General features: G+C 43.3%; 1 protein-coding gene across 2 annotated transcripts in view; it reads right to left on the reverse strand.

The window, feature by feature from the left end:
• The window catches only part of NEDD9 (neural precursor cell expressed, developmentally down-regulated 9), a 95,811-nt gene extending 85,007 nt beyond the window's left edge, over positions 1 to 10,804 (reverse strand). For both annotated transcript variants that reach the window (XM_062617899.1, XM_062617898.1), the window contains exon 1: positions 10,644 to 10,804. The gene's annotated coding sequence lies outside the window, so the exon portion shown is untranslated. The remainder of the gene's footprint in view (positions 1 to 10,643) is intronic.
• Between the last annotated feature and the right edge of the window lie 7,977 nt (positions 10,805 to 18,781).

The following is an 18,781-nucleotide window of genomic DNA, read 5'->3' on the forward strand; positions in this document are numbered from 1 at the left end:
TTTCATAGCTATTGTAGAACCAAAGTATAGAGGAGATTTAAAGGACTGGAGCCCTACATATCTTCTTTTCCAATGGTATTGCCCGCATGTTTGTTCTGCTTCATGGGACTGATTTAGAAAAGCTTGTTTTGATAAACTGTTTGTTTGCTTGGCTTAGCATTCCCAAACACAGTGTCAGCTTTCCACAGAACTGTCTCGTTTGGGTTGGTCGGGGAACTCAGCCTGCTGCTCGGCAGCACACAGCCAGCAAGTGCCGTGACTCAAGGAGGAGATAATTGCATTTATATAATGTTTTTTTCTGAGTAATTACATGGCAATTGCAAAGCTACTTTCTGAAAGTGGGAAGAGAGGTTCTGAAATGGATCTGAATTTTTTGCTGGGTGTTTGGGAGTTGAGGCAGTCACTAATGATGGTTATTGTAATTCTTTCCTTTGGGTGGGGGGCTGTTTCTACATGTGGCTTGTCAGTGTATGTTTTTTCTGCAGCCCAAGCCACAGTTTCTTGTGTGGCTGCTGCCAGCCACTTGTAGAGCAAGTGTCAGGCAGTCTGCTCTCATACTAGTGTGAGGAGAGGGGGAAAACATGCAGGGAGAAGTCTAGATATGAGACCTGAATACTCGGGAACTGGTCTGTATCAAAGAATGTCTGAAGTAAAAAAGGCAAGTGTCTTGGCTGTGTGGAGGACCTTTCTGGCTTGTGCTCTGCCTCCTGAACATCTCTCTCCTGTTTTAATGGTTTCTCTCATTAGCTCCATTATGTAGTTGCAGAAGTGGTGGGTGCCTGGAGGTGGCATAGGAAGAATGGAGTGATCAATCATTATAAAACTAGGTAAAATGAAATGGAAACATGAACTCTGGGGGCTGGAAACTAAGCAATACTGAAAAGGCAGTGAAGGCTGATAGGGTAGTCCACAATGTCTAGTAAGCCGGCATACTTATGAAGAGAAAACAAGTAAGACTTGGGCATGTAGCGTTTCTTCAGACCTGTGTACTTGGAAGCTTGTCTGTTTTGTTAATTTCAGTTTGCCTAATACAAGCTATTGGTTCTCTGAGACCTGTTTGTCATTTACATCCTCATGCTACTGTGACTCTGCCTGTCACTAGAATGCTGACATTGAATTTGTTTTTCAGAGAACGCTAATGGTGGGTGGATGGTGAAGGGATTCTAGTTTGGACATCGTTTTATTTATGAAGGCAAAACTGCTGAAGGCTGAAGGAAAATAAGTGAAATGAAGATGAAAGGAAACCTCATTCTAATTTCCAACCTAAAGGAATTACTGACCAGCATAAACACATTTTCAGGATGTGGGAACAACACTGTCTTTGGTCACTCTCCCTTTTCTGCCTTGTTTCCCTACTAGGGGTGTTTTCAGGCAGCAGTCAGACCCTCCTCCACCTTCCCCCCCACATAGGCTCAGCTCCTCAGCTTTCTGGGTTTTCAACACAGCAGGTTCCAACCAGCACAAGCTGGTTGCTGCTGAGACCAGTGGTCCAACCCTTCATCCCACTCCCATCTGCTGCCCTCCTCTCTTCACTCTCCAGTCTCCCTCCCTTCCCACGCCAGTATTTTTAACCCACATCAGTGTCTCAATTCACTTCACTGTGTGGCCTCCTGCTTCTGCCAACAGAAACAAACTGTGAAATTAAGGTTAACCCCAACTTCTTTTGGCTCCCCACAGCCCTTCTTACTCTGGGCAGCTCATCCCCACCTGCTGGAACCATATACCTTGGTAACACGGATGATGGCACCAGCCTTTTTCACTGGCACATTAGGACAGGCTCGTATTGCCTTTGTTATGGACTTTGGAAGAAGCCCAACACAATGTACATAGGCCTCAGAGAAAAAGTAAGATGTGTTAGTGGAGTCGGCTATTTTTGTCCTCTGCCTTCCTCATGTTCTTCACTGTGAATTTTCACCCACTCTCTTGTTATAGTCCTCAAGACTGCTCCACCCATAATAGGAAGGAAAACATATCCCAAATAAATAACTGTTACAATTGCAAAGTTATGGGAATAAAACTCTAAATTGGAAAACGCACCATAAATGTATTTCTGCATGGAGTTTGTACATTTTACTTTTGAATCTGACTGTACTGACCTCAACAGGCTCCAAGCATAGTCCATCCCACTCACACGTCCATTGAAGTTAATGGGGTTAGCATCCATCTCATCTAACTTTACAGGTGTGCACTATACGCAGCTATATCTGGAGCAGTCAGACTCCTTTTGTAGTCAGGGGAGAGTAAATATGTTTTGGCACTAATCAGTCTTACCTATTTTAGCTTTCTGCCTAAGTATGTGGACTTACGTCTTTTCACAGAGTGTAATTCAGCTGCCAGTAATGAGTTCAGGTTTGGATATCTATATCTCAAGTCAGCTGATGTGTACCCTCAAACTTTGCAGTTACTTCATTTGGCTCCAGACCAGGTCTTAGCAGATTGGCATTTAGTCATGACCACTCATGTAGTTATACTGATGATAACCTTTGAGTTCTTGCTTGAGAAGATCTTTAACTAAATGGATATGATGCTATTGGAGAAAAGACCCACAGGTTATTATAGTTTAACTGCCCTGTAGTCTCTCAAGAGCTACCCAGTGATGACTGACAATGTTTAAAATTAAAGTTTAAAATTAAAAGTATTAATCACAGATGACAGTTTACAGTATGAGAATCTCAGAATAATAAAGGTAGGAAAGGAACCTCTTGAGTTCACCAAGCCCAACCTCCTGCTCAAAGCAGGGTCAGCTATGGGGTCAGCTCAGGTCACTCAGGGCTTTGTCCAGTTGGTCTTGAAAACCCCCAAGGCTAGTGTCTCTGGGCAACCTGCTCTGCTGCTTGGGTGTCCTCATGGGGAAAATGACTTTCCTCATGCCAAGTCAGAAACTTCCCTCATTTTGATGTACGACCTTCGTATCTTGTTTTCAAAGTATAACCTTTCTGTGTTATCCTCCCACCATGCACCTATGAAAAGCCTGGCTCAGGCTTCATGATATCCTACTTGTAGGTACTGCAGGGCCGCTGATTAGAGAACCCATTGCTTCTCTAAGCTGAATGAGCCCTGGTCCATCAGCCTCTCTTCACAGGTTATGACCCATCTTCCAGCCATGACCCATCATGGTGGCTTTACACTGAACTCACCCTAAGCTATTAGTGTCTTTCACATATTGTGTGTGTATGAGAGACCAAACTCAGTGTCTACATGTGCTCCAATGAGCGCAAAGCAAAGGGGAATAAATATCTCACACTATCTGCTGCTGTGATCCTGCTGGTGCGGCCCAGTGCTCTGCTAGCGTTCATTGCTGCTAATGTGTGCTGCTGGCACACTTATAACCAGCTCTCTGCCGCAGCTCCCACATGCCTTGCAGCAGTCAGTTGCTCCCCAGCCTGTACTATTCAATTGGTAGGATTTTTGCCGAAGTTTTGTAGTGATTGAGTTGTGTTAAGAAGAAATAGTCACTGTTACTAGTAATTATGTTTAAGCCATGCATTTAGAATATCTTCAAAATATCAAAAGCCCATTGGTATTTATTGGGAATACTTCCCTAGAGCAAAATGCTCACTGGGATTCATTATTTAGCTAAATCCTGATACAAAATAGAGTAAGAATCTGAGGTAGGAACTCTCAACAGCTCACATAAAAAGAATAGTTAATTTTATTTCAGGGAGTTGCTGGTGTTCTTTGCACCATGAAATGCTGAGGTGCTCAGGCTGGTTGTGTTCAGGCTTTTTATTTTCTTTCCAGCACTTGGCATGTTCTGTGTGCACAATGGGCACTCACTGTTGCGTTCAACCTTGCGACTCCATTGCAAAAGAGGAATGAGTTACATTCACTGTTTAAAAGGGAGAAGCCATGGTGCAGAAACCCAGACACCTCTGACCTGGTTTTATGTCTCAGGAAGTCAGACATGCAGTCCCAGGCTAGCAATCCACAGCCCTTCTAGAAAGGGAGAAACAGGTCCCTCCAGAGGTTCCTGGATTTCATTTCTTCCGTGCTTGTTTCAGGGTGAGAAATGACCTGTCTTCACAAACTCTAGCAGAACCTGAGTAGTCAGTCTAAATTATTAGTTTTTAACTGAGACCTGGGGCTAAAATCCTAGTTATAGCTAAGCCTTGGCATTACCACTTCAGTGCTTCTGTCCCAGTCTAGTCTCAAAAGAACTGTGAGCGATGCTCAGTTTTCCTCCAAATTAAACAAAGCCTCCAGACCATGTCATGGAGATGGGGGGCTGAGGGAGATGGTGAAAAGGCTGTGCTCATCCTCCTCCTTCCTTGTTCCCACCTTTGGTAGGACATTTGCTCTTCATTGGTGTTGGCATGGGTTTGTTGCCACTGGGAAGGCAAACGGAATTGTACTTGATGTTTCTATTCCCATCTCCTTGCATCTGCGGATGATCCTGGCAATGGGGACAGAAACTGCCCTCTGCTCCTGTTGAAAAGAGACCTAACCTATTTTGCTGGGGAAAATATTGCCATTTGGCTGTCAGAGTGCTTGGAGGTATCCCAAGTTATTTCAGTAGAAATGACATTAAAATGTCCCTAATTTTCTCCCCTATATCAGGATCTTTACAACTAATTTCTGTGACACAGCCGTCACAGCTGAATTGCTCATTTTCCTCAACACCTCCACAGACACCGAGATGAAAGCCAACTGCTAGAGAGTTCTTCTGGGGGATGGAAGGCTCTGGGTTTTGTTTTGTACAATTCTTGAGAGATAAGCTGAACTCACACTGGGGGGGGGGGAATCACCCATGTGTAAAGCAAAATGACAGCACCCTGGGACACAAAACACCAGCTTGCTTTCCAATCTGTGGGAATCCTGGCTGGGTTACACTGTTCACAAGTTTAACTAGGAGAGGACTCAAACAAAGGAACTTTGGGACTGAAAAGAAACTTTGATTGCGTTTTCCTAAGTATTGTAAATGTCTCTTGCCCAGCCCACTCCCAACAGAGAGAAGTGCTAAGGGTCTCTGTCCATAGCTCTTCCTCAAAGGTGCCCTGGTGCTTTGGTTAGCAGAATCATGAGGAAACCTAAATGACAGCAGGTCTCAATTAAGATTTAGTTTGGAGGCTAAAAGCTATCCAGCGATTTAGTCTCAGGGATTAAGAAAAACAAAACCTTACCGATGGCTGGATAAAATTCACATTCCTTTCAATTGTGATCATCCTACATCAAGGAAATGTTTGAAATGTTGGCAGTCTCCTATGATATGCCTGCAAAAGTTATTATATTGCTTTAAGTAATATAAGAAAAAGGGACCAAGAGCTATAGCACAAATGTGTTATATAAATCTTCATTGGGATCACTGCTGTTTTTACAAAAATAGTTTGATTGATGTTGGGTCCCAGTGGGTGACCTTTAAAAAAGACCACATCAAATGGAGGGGCAGAGCTGCAGCTCTCCACCCCCATGCTGGCTCTTCTCCTCACCAGAGTGCCTCTAGACAGCTATGTCATCTGTAGCCATAAAATAAATTGAAGAATGTCTGTCTCGCTAAAGGCAAAAAAGGAGCCCTTTCTCATCTCCATTGAAGAGGGCCACATCCCTAGCTAGGCTGCAAAGTGAGCTGTGTACCTGCACGGGGACTTAAATGGCCATAAAATCTCCGCCTCAGTCACCTTGGATCAAGGTGTCATGGGTTGAGTGAGATGTTTCTGTGGGGCCTGGGTGGGGAGCAACAGGAGTCTAAGCTCTGCACCACCTTAAATTTGCTGTTTAATTAGTGTGGGAACAGCATGATTTTCTGTTCATGTCTATCGACAGCAAACTGTTAATGCCAGAGGAAGGAGAAAGATTGATTTTCAGAAGCACAGCTCTTCCTAGGAAATACCTGTGGGATAGTTCATCATCAGTGATACTTCTTGCCCAGAATACTTATGCTGAAGAGTTCAGCACAGCACTGAGGGTGTGCTGCTCACAAGACTGCTTGTCCAATATTTAAGCCAGGCTGCAGGGGATAAAACTCACCAATTATTGTGGTAGAAGACCTACTTAAGCATTTTCTTTCCCTTTTCTTCAACAATGGTTTGTTTGTTAGAAAACATTTTTTTTTTTGTACTGCTTTGTCTCAGGTGAGTACAAACAATCAGTGCTGTCCTTATACCAGAGTGTCTTATCTTTAGAAAGACATATAAGGGTCATATAAGGCAAAATAAAGTCCTGCTGAGGTGTCCTGTATGAGACATTTAGAGATGCTGACTGGCAAACTGTCTGCTCAGATGGAAATGACGCTAGTGGAACAAATCACTACTTGGAGGGAGGTAAAGTTTTAGTGAAATTAGATTTGTTTCCTTATGCCCTGGGAGCAAAGTTGGGGAGAGTGATGTGGGTGTTTCATTGCCATCTACTCCCCTGAGGGCAAGTTCTTGCACTAGGCCATCATGTGACAGTGTGTCTCAACACATCGTGTGAAATGTGTGAGAAAAGACACACTGGTGCCCAGCTAACCAAGGCAGCCTCCCTCAACCTATGAATCATGGTCACAGAGGTAATTCCTTACAGTTTAGATGGATTTGTAAAGTAAGATTCCTTTTCCCATCTTTAATTCTTACCATGACCACATGAACAAATATCCTCTCCTCAGATGTTTCAGTCCCTAGTACACCTTGTCATCCTCCAGAAGAGCCCTTTGGTGCCCTCTCCAGTAGCAGACAACCAGTGGGAGGGAGCCAACAGGTTTACAAGCTGCTTTAAAGAAGGGGAAAATGTCACAGTGCTTAGATCAGCTCTGGTTTAAGCATCCCTAAAGGCCACAAAATCCTTTGAAGCTTTCTCTGCTCATGCTAAATACATGGATGTTGCAGTCATTTCCATAACAACAGCTAAGGTCCAGAAACCAAGATCAGGCTTTCTATGATAGATAAATAGAAGATCACCAACGGGCACTTGTTTGGATGCCCTTTTGTGCAGGGAGCCCAGTGCAGTTCAGGCATACGACAGGAGGATGCTGGTGAGTAATTGGACATAAGGAAGAATATGAATGTTCATCTGGGTTTGATTCCCGTTTGCTCCTTGCCTGAGGGAATATGCAGTATCTTGTGAGTCTCTCCAACAAGAATACAAGGTGGATCAATTATGGAGCATGTTTTCTGGCCTGCCATGTAGATGCAACCACAGGGTTTTAAATAAGAGGGTTTATAAAGGTTAATGGAAGATTATTAATTTTTACCCTATAATATGCTGGCCTGACAGAATCTTCTGGTTAGAAGATTCTGTTCTGTTTGGTTAGATCTCTTTTTTTTCTGCTGACAGAGGAGAAGTGTTGATTTGGTCTTAGACAGGATGTCAGAAGGTCTGAGCACAGCTGACTACATGCTTCAAACCAAGTAATGGCATATATTATACCACCTGTTATACCACTCACAAGCAAAGAACAGTCTGTGTTTTTCAGGCTGTTCCCCAGATGCTGTTGAGTGTTTTAAGTATTTGGTATTCATGACATACTCTTTGGTTAGTATTTGATTCATTCAAGTTGTTTTTCCACTGAGTGGCAAGAACAATACTTTCCAGTTTCGAGTCTTGAAAATACAACTTCAACATTTCTTTAAAAAGCCGATACTTGCTTAAAATATGCTGCATCTGATAAAATGCCTGCCACTAACACAGTATGGTAGAGCATTTGGAGAATGCTTTCTTCTGAAAAGCAAATTTAAGTGAGAGAAAGGGAATGAACTAAAAAAAAAAACGAACAAGCAAACAGAAAATCCCTACCTGTAACCTACTTTCAAAGATATTCTGAGTAGTTCTGGAATCATCTTAATTAGCACACATGGATTACTGGGGGCAACCTCACCAGGAGCTGAGAAAGCCCAAATATCTGGATGTAGGAAGAAAGGCTAGATGCACAGTTTAGTGCTTTAGGAGATCCCAGTGCAGAAATCCATTGCATTTTTATGTAATAGCCCCTTCAAATTTATTCTTCAAGTTTGGGACACCATGCAAATCCAAATGTATGGTAAATGGTAAGGAGAAAATTCACTCCTGGGGAACAGGCAGGCAGGACAGCTGTCAGAAGGAGTTCATGGGACTGTTAGGAGGGTGATGGAGAATGCTGTACCTTCTTCAAATTACTTCACCCTTCCTCATTCCCCTTCCCCCTTGAAACACCAGATTCTTCCTTCCCTATTTGAATCATAGGATCATAGAACAGTTAGGGTTGGAAAGGACCTTAAGATTATCTAGGTCCAACCCCCCTGCCATGGGCAGGGACACCTCACACTAAACCATCTCACCCAAGGCCTCGTCCAACCTGGCCTTGAACACTGCCAGGGATGGAGCATTCACAACCTCCCTGGGCAACCCATTCCAGTGCCTCACCACCCTAATAGGAAAGCATTTCTTCCTTATAATCAATCTAAACCCCCCCTGTTTAAGTTTGAACCCATTACCCCTTGTCCTGTCACTACAGTCCCTAATGAAGAGTCTCTCCCCAGCATCCCTATAGGCCCCCTTCAGATACTGGAAGGCTGCTATGAGGTCTCCACGCAGCCTTCTCTTCTCCAGGCTGAACAGCCCCAACTTTCTCAGCCTGTCTTCATACGGGAGGTGCTCCAGTCCCCTGATCATCCTCGTGGCCCTTCTCTGGACTTGTTCCAACAGTTCCATGTCCTTTTTATGTTGAGGACACCAGAACTGCACACAAACTCCAAGGGAGGTCTCACGAGAGCAGAGTAGAGGGGCAGGATCACCTCCTTTGACCTGCTGGTCATGCTCCTTTTGATGCACTCCTTTCATCTCCTCTGTCCCAGACCTGAATTCTGAATGCACCTGCTGCGAGGTGTTGCATCTCACCAACCTTCAAGGCTTGGTCCCAACATGTTCATTTATGTCTGCTACCAGGGTAGGCTATCTCTCTAAGCCACCGTGAAGGAGAGTCAAAGCTCCTTCCAGGAGGCATTGTGGCTTGTCTAATGAAACACAAGTTGCTATTATCAGCCTTGTTTTGTTTCCTGAGAAGCAGACAAAAAAATTTCACGTTCCAGGCACTTAGCCTCAGCACAACACTCCCATTCCCATCCTTGGTTAAGCTTTGCCTACTGTTTATATGATGCTTTGACCAGCATAGGTAACTTTTTTTATCTGACCCCGTGAAGCAACATTGCTTCAGAGGAAGCCTCAGAACTGAGATGGACTTTCTCTCTGTTACTTTCTGGCTTAGAGAGGGCTGTCATATCCTCAGCTAGTAGATACGGACTATAAAAAGGTTGCTGAGGGTTGCTTTTGGTGGCATTTGGCCACTACAGCCTTTCCTTGTCCTCCTGGCTGAATATGAACAGGTCTTAAGAAGAAAAGTAAGGGGAACTGTTCAGTGTAGGAGAAACAATAGTCCCCCTTTAAAAATTCACAGAGTGTTGCAAATTACTTAGCTGAATTTACTTTGCAAGCATTTTATCCGAGTCTGTTTTTAAGCCCAGGAAATGATTCCTTCAGATAGGCCAAAAGATGGCAGAACAATTAATTTTCTGCTTACAACACACAATGTGACCCAAATAATTTCCTTTTGTCATATCCTACCACACCCTGAATGATGTATCTTAGGGAGGCTGGACTGCCTGGTGCAGGTCACTATGTAAGATTTCCTGAGTATTCGTGCTTGGTTTCTGTACAATCACAGATCAGTGGTAAACAGCTGCAGAAAGTGAGAGGGACGTGTACCACTAACACAGCTTTATGGCCATCATTAAAATATTGTTCACATATGCTTTCTTGCCAAATTTCCTTGCTTCTCAAATCAGATGTCACCAGCATTAGAAAACAGTTTGTCCACCACCACATACCACCAAAATAACAATCATGTTATGTTCCTATATCACTATGAATTGCCTAAGCAAAGCAGAAAAATCATGATGTAAATTCAACCATGTGAAAATCTACAGCCTGGAAAGCCTAGGGATGGATAGGAATGACTGAGGCAGATGTATGGTGAAATCTGCACTTGCAAACAATGATCTCTTATCGTCTTTAAAACTCTATTTTAAAAGTATCTTTGAGCTTTCTCACATCCTAAATCTCTGTTTAGAGAATGACCAGTATGTCCTTATGCATCCAGGACTGCCTGAAGCAGATTTTACTCTATATTCAACACTAAAAAGGAAATTAGAAACTTCCTGTCTGATAACTATAATGTAATTAAGAGCTAGCGGTCTGTTTGGTAATGGACAGCTTAGAGTAAGGATGGGTTTTCTCCAGAAGAGTTTATAATGTGTTTCCTCTCAGTACACAGCAAGTAGATGGGTTTTGGCCCCTTCTCAAACAGGAGTGGCAACTGCAAACAAACTCACAGTTGCCAGCCAACTTCCTGATTTGCCTTTGGAAATGAGGCAGGACTTCTCTGATTTCTCATAAAACTCATCTTCATGAAAGAACTTACCAGTATCCAAATGGTCAGAGGATGTGGATTGCAACGGTTATCACACAGAAAACAGGATTTCAACAAAAAAGTCCTTGAGAGTAAAACCGCAGTTAACAGCTTTTAACAAGTACAGAGTTCAAATTAATTGGTAGGATTGTTTAAAAAAATCAAGACGGTCACTGCATATCTAAATGAAGAGGCACCAGACTGCAGGTTCTGGCTCAGCTACTAGACAGACGCGCCTCTCCAAAACACCAGCAGTTGCAATGGAGGGGTTTTGCCGTGCAGCACTTACCTTGCCTGAGATGCTGCTCCTAATGCCCTCCACCAACCATTCTCATCAGGTGTCTCGCATCCTTGGTAAGGTTAACGTGTCCCAAGGAAACCATGTCTGCCCACTGGCTCTTTAGGGAAGCCTTGATGGTAGGAATACATTTTGACTCCATCTCCTGTCTTACTTGTAGAAGACAGAAACCACAAATGTTTTTCTTCCGGTTTTAGTCATTTCCTCTCTGATTGGCAAACCTTGTTTTTGACAGGATCTCAGCTGTTCAGGCTGAGTGCTTGTACAATAAGAGAGACCATAGGGAGAGTTCAGTGATCATCTTGCAGGAAGCAAATTCAATGGAGGTATGCTGAATTGTAACTTCATTTTAATATGATTATTTACTTGGCAGTTGCAATACTTGAAGATATTTCTAACCTTGTTTCAGTGCTAAAAAAGAGCTTTGTAGCTCTGGAAAGTCAGATCATGGGCTTTGAACTTCCCATGCGGCAGCTCAGTGGTGCTGTGTGTGGTGAGATTGGTACTGACTCGCACAGCTCATCACCTCTGTGACTGTGGTCATGGGCAGTAAGAAATGTGCTTTAGGACACTCACTTTCATTATCACAAACAGCTAAGAAGCCAAGAGCCTGAGTTGATTTTAAAAATGGATTTAAGGAATAGGGAGGGGGTGCCACAGACAGAGGTTTTCTTCCCACACAGGTAGGGACTGGGAGTTGATGGAGGTTTGGGGTGCCCCCATTCATCACTATGGAGCTGGGACAAGGCCTGGCCATTCATCTAAAAGCACAAAGTGGGAAAGTACAATTAGGTGTCTTACTCCTTTCTCCAATGGCAAAACTCCCATCAGTCATAAAGTAAAGAACATCTAATGGAGGAGGGAGTGTGAGGGAAACTCCTGTGTTGGACAAGGCATGACTGCAGGTGTTCTGGTTGTCCTGACCACAGGTGCTAATTAGTAATTTCTACAGAAGGCTAATTAGTTGCACTTGAGCTTTTTCGCCTCGGTGCCCATGATTTCAGAGTGGGGAACTTGCTGAGGCCGTTCCTGGGGGAAGGTAGTGCAGAAGGTAAATCTGCTAATTTCTGTGTGCCTCAAACTACAAAAAAAGCTTTTCAATCTGTCCCCAGGTCTGTTCTGCCCCAAAAGGGATAAGCAATTAAAGCTGATTGACTGATCACCTTAAAAAGCAGCACTGATGACATTTTTCTGTTTATCTAAACTGCCTCTTTGTTAGTCCTAGCCTTTTCTGCTCATAACACAGTTTATTAATTATTAAATTAACCTGTGATGAAGCCTGCAATCAGGGCAGGTACTGAGGGAGAGGCAGATGTGCCACCCCAGTGTAAGCTGGAGGGTTCATAAAAGTGCTATACCTGATTAAGGCAGTGGACTGAAAACCAAAGAGCTTGAGACCCTTTTCACAGCTCTGTCATAAAGCGTGGTCTCCAATAAGATATTCTGGCACCCTTTTAATACCTTCTCGATCCTCTTCTTGGCAGTATCATCTGCAGAGTCCCTTTGCATCAGGATTGACTTTTGCCTTCTGTTTTTCTTGGTGCTATTAAAAAGTGCTTCCTCTTCCCCTGGCCTATACATTATATGGATTCATTTAAAGTGATCCTTAGTACAAACCTTGAGTAGTGACAGCAATAAAGAAAAAGGAGTTAGAGAGACTTGGTCCAAAGAAACACTAATTCCACTTCATGGGCATCTGCATTTGCCTCAGTGTGTATTAGTGAGCTTTTGGGGACAGCTTCCTTTAGTTTTCCTGAAAAATTTTCGTTTCAGACAGATCTGTGTTTCAGGGGTTGGGGTCTGATCCCACCAAACACTCCAGGAAGCCCTTTCCTCTTTCATTGGAAAAATATCTACTTTCAAGGAATCCCAAATGTAGAGATATTGAAACCTGGTACAGTCTACCTTGGGTCTCCCTCTCATTTCAATGCACTGAGTTCATTTCTCTTCTGAGGGAATGAAGCTGTCTTGAAGTTTTTGAGATATCAAAGAATAAAATCGTCCACTGAAATTCAGCTGGGCTAGTGTCAAAATTATGTGAAATGATAAGTCTCACTGGGCTTAGGAGGGAGGCTATAATAATTGCTCAGAATTGTGCTCAGGGCATTAGAGATTTGCTGGAAGATTCATGGCCCAGAAGGAGCCTTTTAAAGTAAATCTGGTCCCACATCTGGTTTGACATTGCACTCTGAAAATAAGTACTATTTAAAGAGGTTTGTTTCTTGCCAGGAAGGCTGTAGCACAAAGGACTTGGTATGTTTTTCACTCAGTGGAAACAGAATAGCTCAGGCTTCTGTTGGTTTGGATGCTGACTAAAGTGGTGGCTTGAAGAGGAAAGGCAACAGTGGCTGCCGGGTGTTTTTCACAAAACTGAAAATACATATCTAAGTACTCATGTTGAGTGACACGCTGCTGGATTATGGAAGAGTAAGCAGAGTCCTTTCTGATGCATCTCAGTGCCAGGGTGGATTAAACACAGGAGCAGTTTGTATGGAACAGTGCAGACAGTGCACAGCAGTCCTGGCTTGACGGGGCTGCTGCTATGCTTAGCATAGCTGGGACCAGTGAGGAGGGAAAGTATAGCACAAGCCAAGCCATTGCAACTGGCCAGATAGATCCATTTCAGTTATGCTCAGGGTCCTGATGCATGTCCCACCTTTGGGACGTTTGCAGTCAAACGAAATAATAAAAATAAGTTACTGTAAAAAGAGTGACTGAGATCAGCTTCATGATTTGTAGTCAGTTTCACTTTAAATTCCCTTTTTACTGCTTTCTAACTCAAAGCTTCTGAGGCATGACTTTCTCTCAGGGCAGATAGATTATTGCACTAAAATTTTTCTGTGATACTTTATCTGTGCTAAGGTTAGATTGCTCAATATGCTCTTAAGTAAAAAAAAAACAAGGTCTATCTTTAGCTACCCTAAAATAATGAAGTGCGTAACTAGCATTGCATGAGCAAGAGCTTATTACACTGTTTCGGTATTTTTTAGTGTAGTAGGAAGAGGGCAGAGCAATAGAGAATATCTGGGAGTAAAGAGCTTGTCCTGTTTCTTGGTACTATGAAAAGCAGCCAAGGCTGGCCCTGAGGCAACAGCAAACCTGACTCCACAGATGACTGAGTGCAGAGTCCGATTTGTGTATGTTGTTCTGGCAAGACAGGAGTGAGGAGGGTGGGTGAGAGTCCTGTTTTGGGGGAAGCATCACAGAAGAGTGTGTGCACAGTAGAGAAAATGGGAAAAACATAGATGTGACACGTGTTATGGTCTGTGGGTTGGTGACGGCTGGGAGGTGCTCATGGGCAAAGATTTGTTTTGGTGGAACATCCTACATCTCTCCAGAGCTACATTTCTTGGCCAAAGCGGTGTAGGTGCTAAGCTTTAAGGGAAAGAACTGGTGGGGCAGCCTGAACGTGCGATCTCCATGCTTGTTTTTCTTACACATAGAAAGGAAGGATGTGAGTACACTAGCTGTGTACTGGTTGATTGTAAGATCACCCTGAGTCACTAGCATGACCTGCTCTTAAAGAAAAGTGGTCTCAACATGAATTGCCACTAAGGGCATAGAAATGTCAACGCTATATCATAACATAGCAACAAGATGTCATCTAGAAGACTAGTCACCTACTTCCAAGAAAAATTAATTCATACTGGGGTAGATCCAGAGATCAGTGTTCGGTTCATTATGTACATGATCAGGAGTTGATTTTTTGTTAGGGAAAGGTGCTAAAAAGCCTGATGGTTTGTTTAGCTTAGCAAAACAAAAGCTTCAAACTGCTGTATATAAATACTTCAAAAAATACAGACCAGAAAAAGAGCTGTTTACCCCAGAGAGCTCTGACACAAGAACAGATGAACTCAAGTGTTCATGCCAGCCCTGAATGGAGACCTCTACCCTTGGGAGAAGCAAAGAAGGAGTATTAGTGTGATAAAACCAAGCCTCATTTGAAGGTACAGATGGAAAGGTGTTGTATGACCTGGGATAGGGAAGCCCTTTCACCTTTTTTTGGTCGTGCGAACAGAAACTTTTTAGCTGGTGGGCAGTTTAACATGGGAAGTATTTAAGACCTTCCCTCATGTTTCTAGTGCCTTGTGCTTGCAGTTTTGTGTTCCTGTGCAAAGAGCTGTAGAGTGCCATTGTTCTGACTTACGTTTGCTTAGGGTTTATTTGGACAAGGGTAAAAGCCTGCATTGAGACTGAGCTATTTTTTCATATGGAGACCAGTTGTGAAGAAATGGAGAACTTCAGTGAAAGGCTGAAGAATGTGTGAGGGCACTTGCAGCAGTTCTGTGGGTTGCGTGTCTTGTTAGTCTTTGCTGTTTATTACTCTGCTGTTTAAAATTAATGGGAGCTGTATGTATCTTGTAAATGAACATATAGGATCATTTCCAAAGTCTCTATCCATTTATTTCTCTCCCAAGTAAAAACTAATGAGATCTGCAGAAAATGTTCATTGTAAATAAACTCCCTGACAAATATTTGAATGTTTTTGTTTTATAAGTTAGTTGTAAATATTTTTGTCATCGTTCAATTGTTACCAGAAATAACTCAGTCCTGGAATTCACTCCCTGATAATATGTTACATCTTCCTGGAATAACTGCATTCCAGAGGTCACATTCTGTGAATAGTTTTCCTAACTTAAATTACTAGCCAAATAGTCTGAAGGGTGCTATATGACTGCTATTGCGAAATCCAGCTTTCCTGGTAGCCATCTGCATTTAATCACTTCCAGGCAAAAAAGTTACGTGCAGTGCTTTTGGACTCAAGCTTTACTTTTGAGAGTGCATACCTGCAAGTATCTTCATTATTCATATTTTATGTTCGTGTGAAGGATGTTCATACCTCCCATTCCCATAAAACACAGCGGGATACTGCTAATAATGCCCATTCTTCAGTGTCAAGTTATACTTTGGCAATAGCTTCAATTATCACTGTGGTGCTATAAAGGAATGAGGATATACTTCTGGGCTTTGTTTAGAACAGAGCACTGCAGCATTGATGTATGTTCTCATTTCTGTAATGTAAGAACTTCCAGGCTTGGTAGAAGTTGGAAGTCAACTGAGAGTCTGGAAACAGCTCAGGTAACAAAAGGAGCAGTTATTTCTTAATTCAGACTAACGTTACTACTATCCTTAGTGGGGGACTCAATTAGCAGGAAGAAGGATGAGCAGTAAGAAGAGGTGGATGGGGAACACAGATGAAGTGATATTCTTCAGGAAACATCATCTGAATTTAAGAGAACTGTTTCACCTCATCTCTTCTGCATGGAAGAGATTCGACTTGCTAAAAGACAGCTTTACAGGAATAAGGACCAAACCCCCTTTCTCAGTTATGCCACCTAATTCCTGCAGCTCTCTGAAGTTACTGAGGAAACTGGAAGGCAGAAAGGCATGGCTTTGGCACAGGGGTGAATGTGACCTCTGAGAAAGGAGCACCAACAGAAAAGAATCAAGCGAAACAGGGCATTGCTAGTGGAAAAATACAAGAAATTCTTCCTGCAGTCTCCAGGGGAAAAAAGCTTATTTCAAGATCAGAAGAAAGCAATTATCTCTATTTTCTTCCAGGTAAAAAACCTTGAACAATTCCACTGCCATATAGCTTCCTTTTTCTTCAAAGTATAATACCACATGAATGCACAAGCAGAAAAAAGGCTGATTCTGAACAGCCTACATAACTTTTTTGTTTCCCTGTGAACAGTAAAATGGTTCTATGATCCATTTGATGAGAAAATAGGAAGGTGTAGGGTCCCTCTAGTACAGAAGCTACTTTTTTTAACATTCTGCATGGAAAACAGTGAGTTGGGCAGGTAATCAAAACCTGCATTATTTTGGCTGAACTTTTCTGAGTTTGGGAGCATATGTTTTGGGATTTTTTTTTTTCCCAAACAGTAACATTTTTCTCTCTATTAGATGTATATGATGGATAATTTCATTTAACCAAACCCCTGATTTTTCCATAGGAAACCATTCACAGTGGAAAAAAGTTTTGTTTCAGCACAAAGAGCAGACAAAGGGCCGTGCAGCAGGAGGACCAGGTACCTAACACAGCCTCAGTCCCAGTGGCAGTGCTTATGGCAGGATATGTTTTCCTTGTAAGTTTTTATAACCTCGGCAGTGTTTCTAACAGCAGGTAAGTAGCTGCCAGAATTTGAACAGTTCTCTGATGACCATCATGTTCTTGAGGCTCTGCGTGACTGCAGCACAACTTTATATAGCAATTTATTCCTTAATAGCTACAGAGGTCGACCACATGGAACAGCATCCTCAGGGCCGGCATGGTGCTGGCTCTGGGCCTGCAAGGCCCCCAGTTTCTCCTGTTATATCCTGAGGTTGCTCTCTTTGGAAAGCTCAGGCCTGCCCTGCAGAGCTCAGTGGGTTCAGTTACAGGGCAGGTGCTGCCAAACAGCTTTGTGGGGCTGCTTGGGAAACAGTCTGTGAACATCAAGGCTCAGCTTTTCTAGCAGAGGAGCAGCAAGGGGCCAGTGCTGCACTGTGCTCCCCAGGGAAGGCGACATGGTCCAAGACATAAGGGGATGCATCTTGGTTGCAAGCTGAGGTTTATATTAAGCACCAGTGTTGCACAGCAACACACATCAGGCTCTCAGTACACCCTGGAGAGCAGTCAGGAGTTAAACCTTCAAGTGGTGGGTATCCTCAGGATCCCAAGTACAGGGGTCTCAGGCATCTGTGTCCACCTGATGGGGGGCAGTTGGCTGAAACACCAGGCTATGGCTTGATGTGAGGACAGGTTTTCTGCTTGGTGGGCCAACATGCATGTGAGAGAGTGGGCATCATGCTTTCTCCCTCCAGTATCATGATGCAGAGGTGCAATGTGATGAACAGCACTGCTAAACCTGCTGAGGCTTTGCACTGCCCAACATCATGGTTTGTTTTTTCAAGACTAGGTCGAGTGGTCACTCATCAGTATGTACTCGGTCCTCACCAGGGAAGGACACATAGTGACATTTGAATATGATGGGTGTGCCAGACCCTGCCAAGTCAGCCAGAACCTGCAGTACAGTGTATATGCTGATTTTGCACTCATATGGTGATTTTGTAGTGATGGTAAGGTCTGGCCTGGCATTAATCTTGCCAATGCAAAGGTGACCATCAACAATTTTTAACCAGCTTGAGCCAGCAGAATGAATTTATATCACATTAGCTTTTGCATCACATGGTCACACTTCTCACATGTGCATTAGCGGTATCTGAATGTAGTTTCTCCTAAATGATGCCCTGCCTGAAAAAAACAGAGAGCACGAGTTTGCCTGCAGGGGACTGAAGACCATGTGTGGTCCTAGAAGAGAATTAACCCTGGAGTTCAGCACTGGCTGTCCTTACGGTGTTCTCCTTTGCTTGCAGAGGGGCTAGTGCTGGCTGGATGGAAGTGTGTTTGCAAAGGATGAGAGAGGGCAGAGGGAGCTTTTATTTAAGGAACTTTTCCAGAGGAAGCTGCCCATGAGATTATTCTTTGGCTGTTCAATAACTTACATTGCAAGAGAGAGGGAGTATGATGATATTCTCCAGATTACGGAAGAGGACTTTCTGTGGTTTGAGTTGGTTCAGAGCGGCCCCGCACAAAGAGTTCAGAACAAAACTAAAAATAGCTTCCTCCACTAATACCAAGGAAACACTTTCATTGCCAAGGAACTGCAATCCTATTTTTTATGCCCACTGATTTTAGAAAGCAGACTTATATGTCCCCTTGTGTTGGGCCTCTTTCTAAGAGCATTAGGAAGATAAAGGTTGCTTCATACTTTGTTTGAAGAGCTATCAAATAGCAGCAATATCAGAAAAATCATGGCAGTCAGGTGAAGTTCCCAAAAACTGGAAAAAGGGAAATATAACCCCCATTTTCAAGAAGGAGAAAAAGGCTGACCCAGGGAACTACAGACCAGTCAGTCTCACCTCTGTGCCTGGCAAAATCTTGGAGCAGATTCTCCTGGATGGCATGCTAAGGCACATGAAAATCAACAAGGTGCTTGGTGACAGCCAGCATGGCTTCACTAAGGGGAAATCCTGCCTGACCAATTGGGTGGCCTTCTATGATGGGGCTATGGAACTGATGGACAGGGGTAGAGCAGTTGATGTCATCTACCTGGACTTGTGCAAAGCGTTCGACACTGTCCCAC

This window comes from Pezoporus occidentalis, unplaced genomic scaffold (assembly GCF_034315485.1).
Source record: "Pezoporus occidentalis ecotype Australia unplaced genomic scaffold, CSIRO_AGI_Poc_V1 ctg2, whole genome shotgun sequence".
Classification (NCBI taxonomy): Eukaryota; Metazoa; Chordata; class Aves; order Psittaciformes; family Psittacidae; genus Pezoporus; species Pezoporus occidentalis.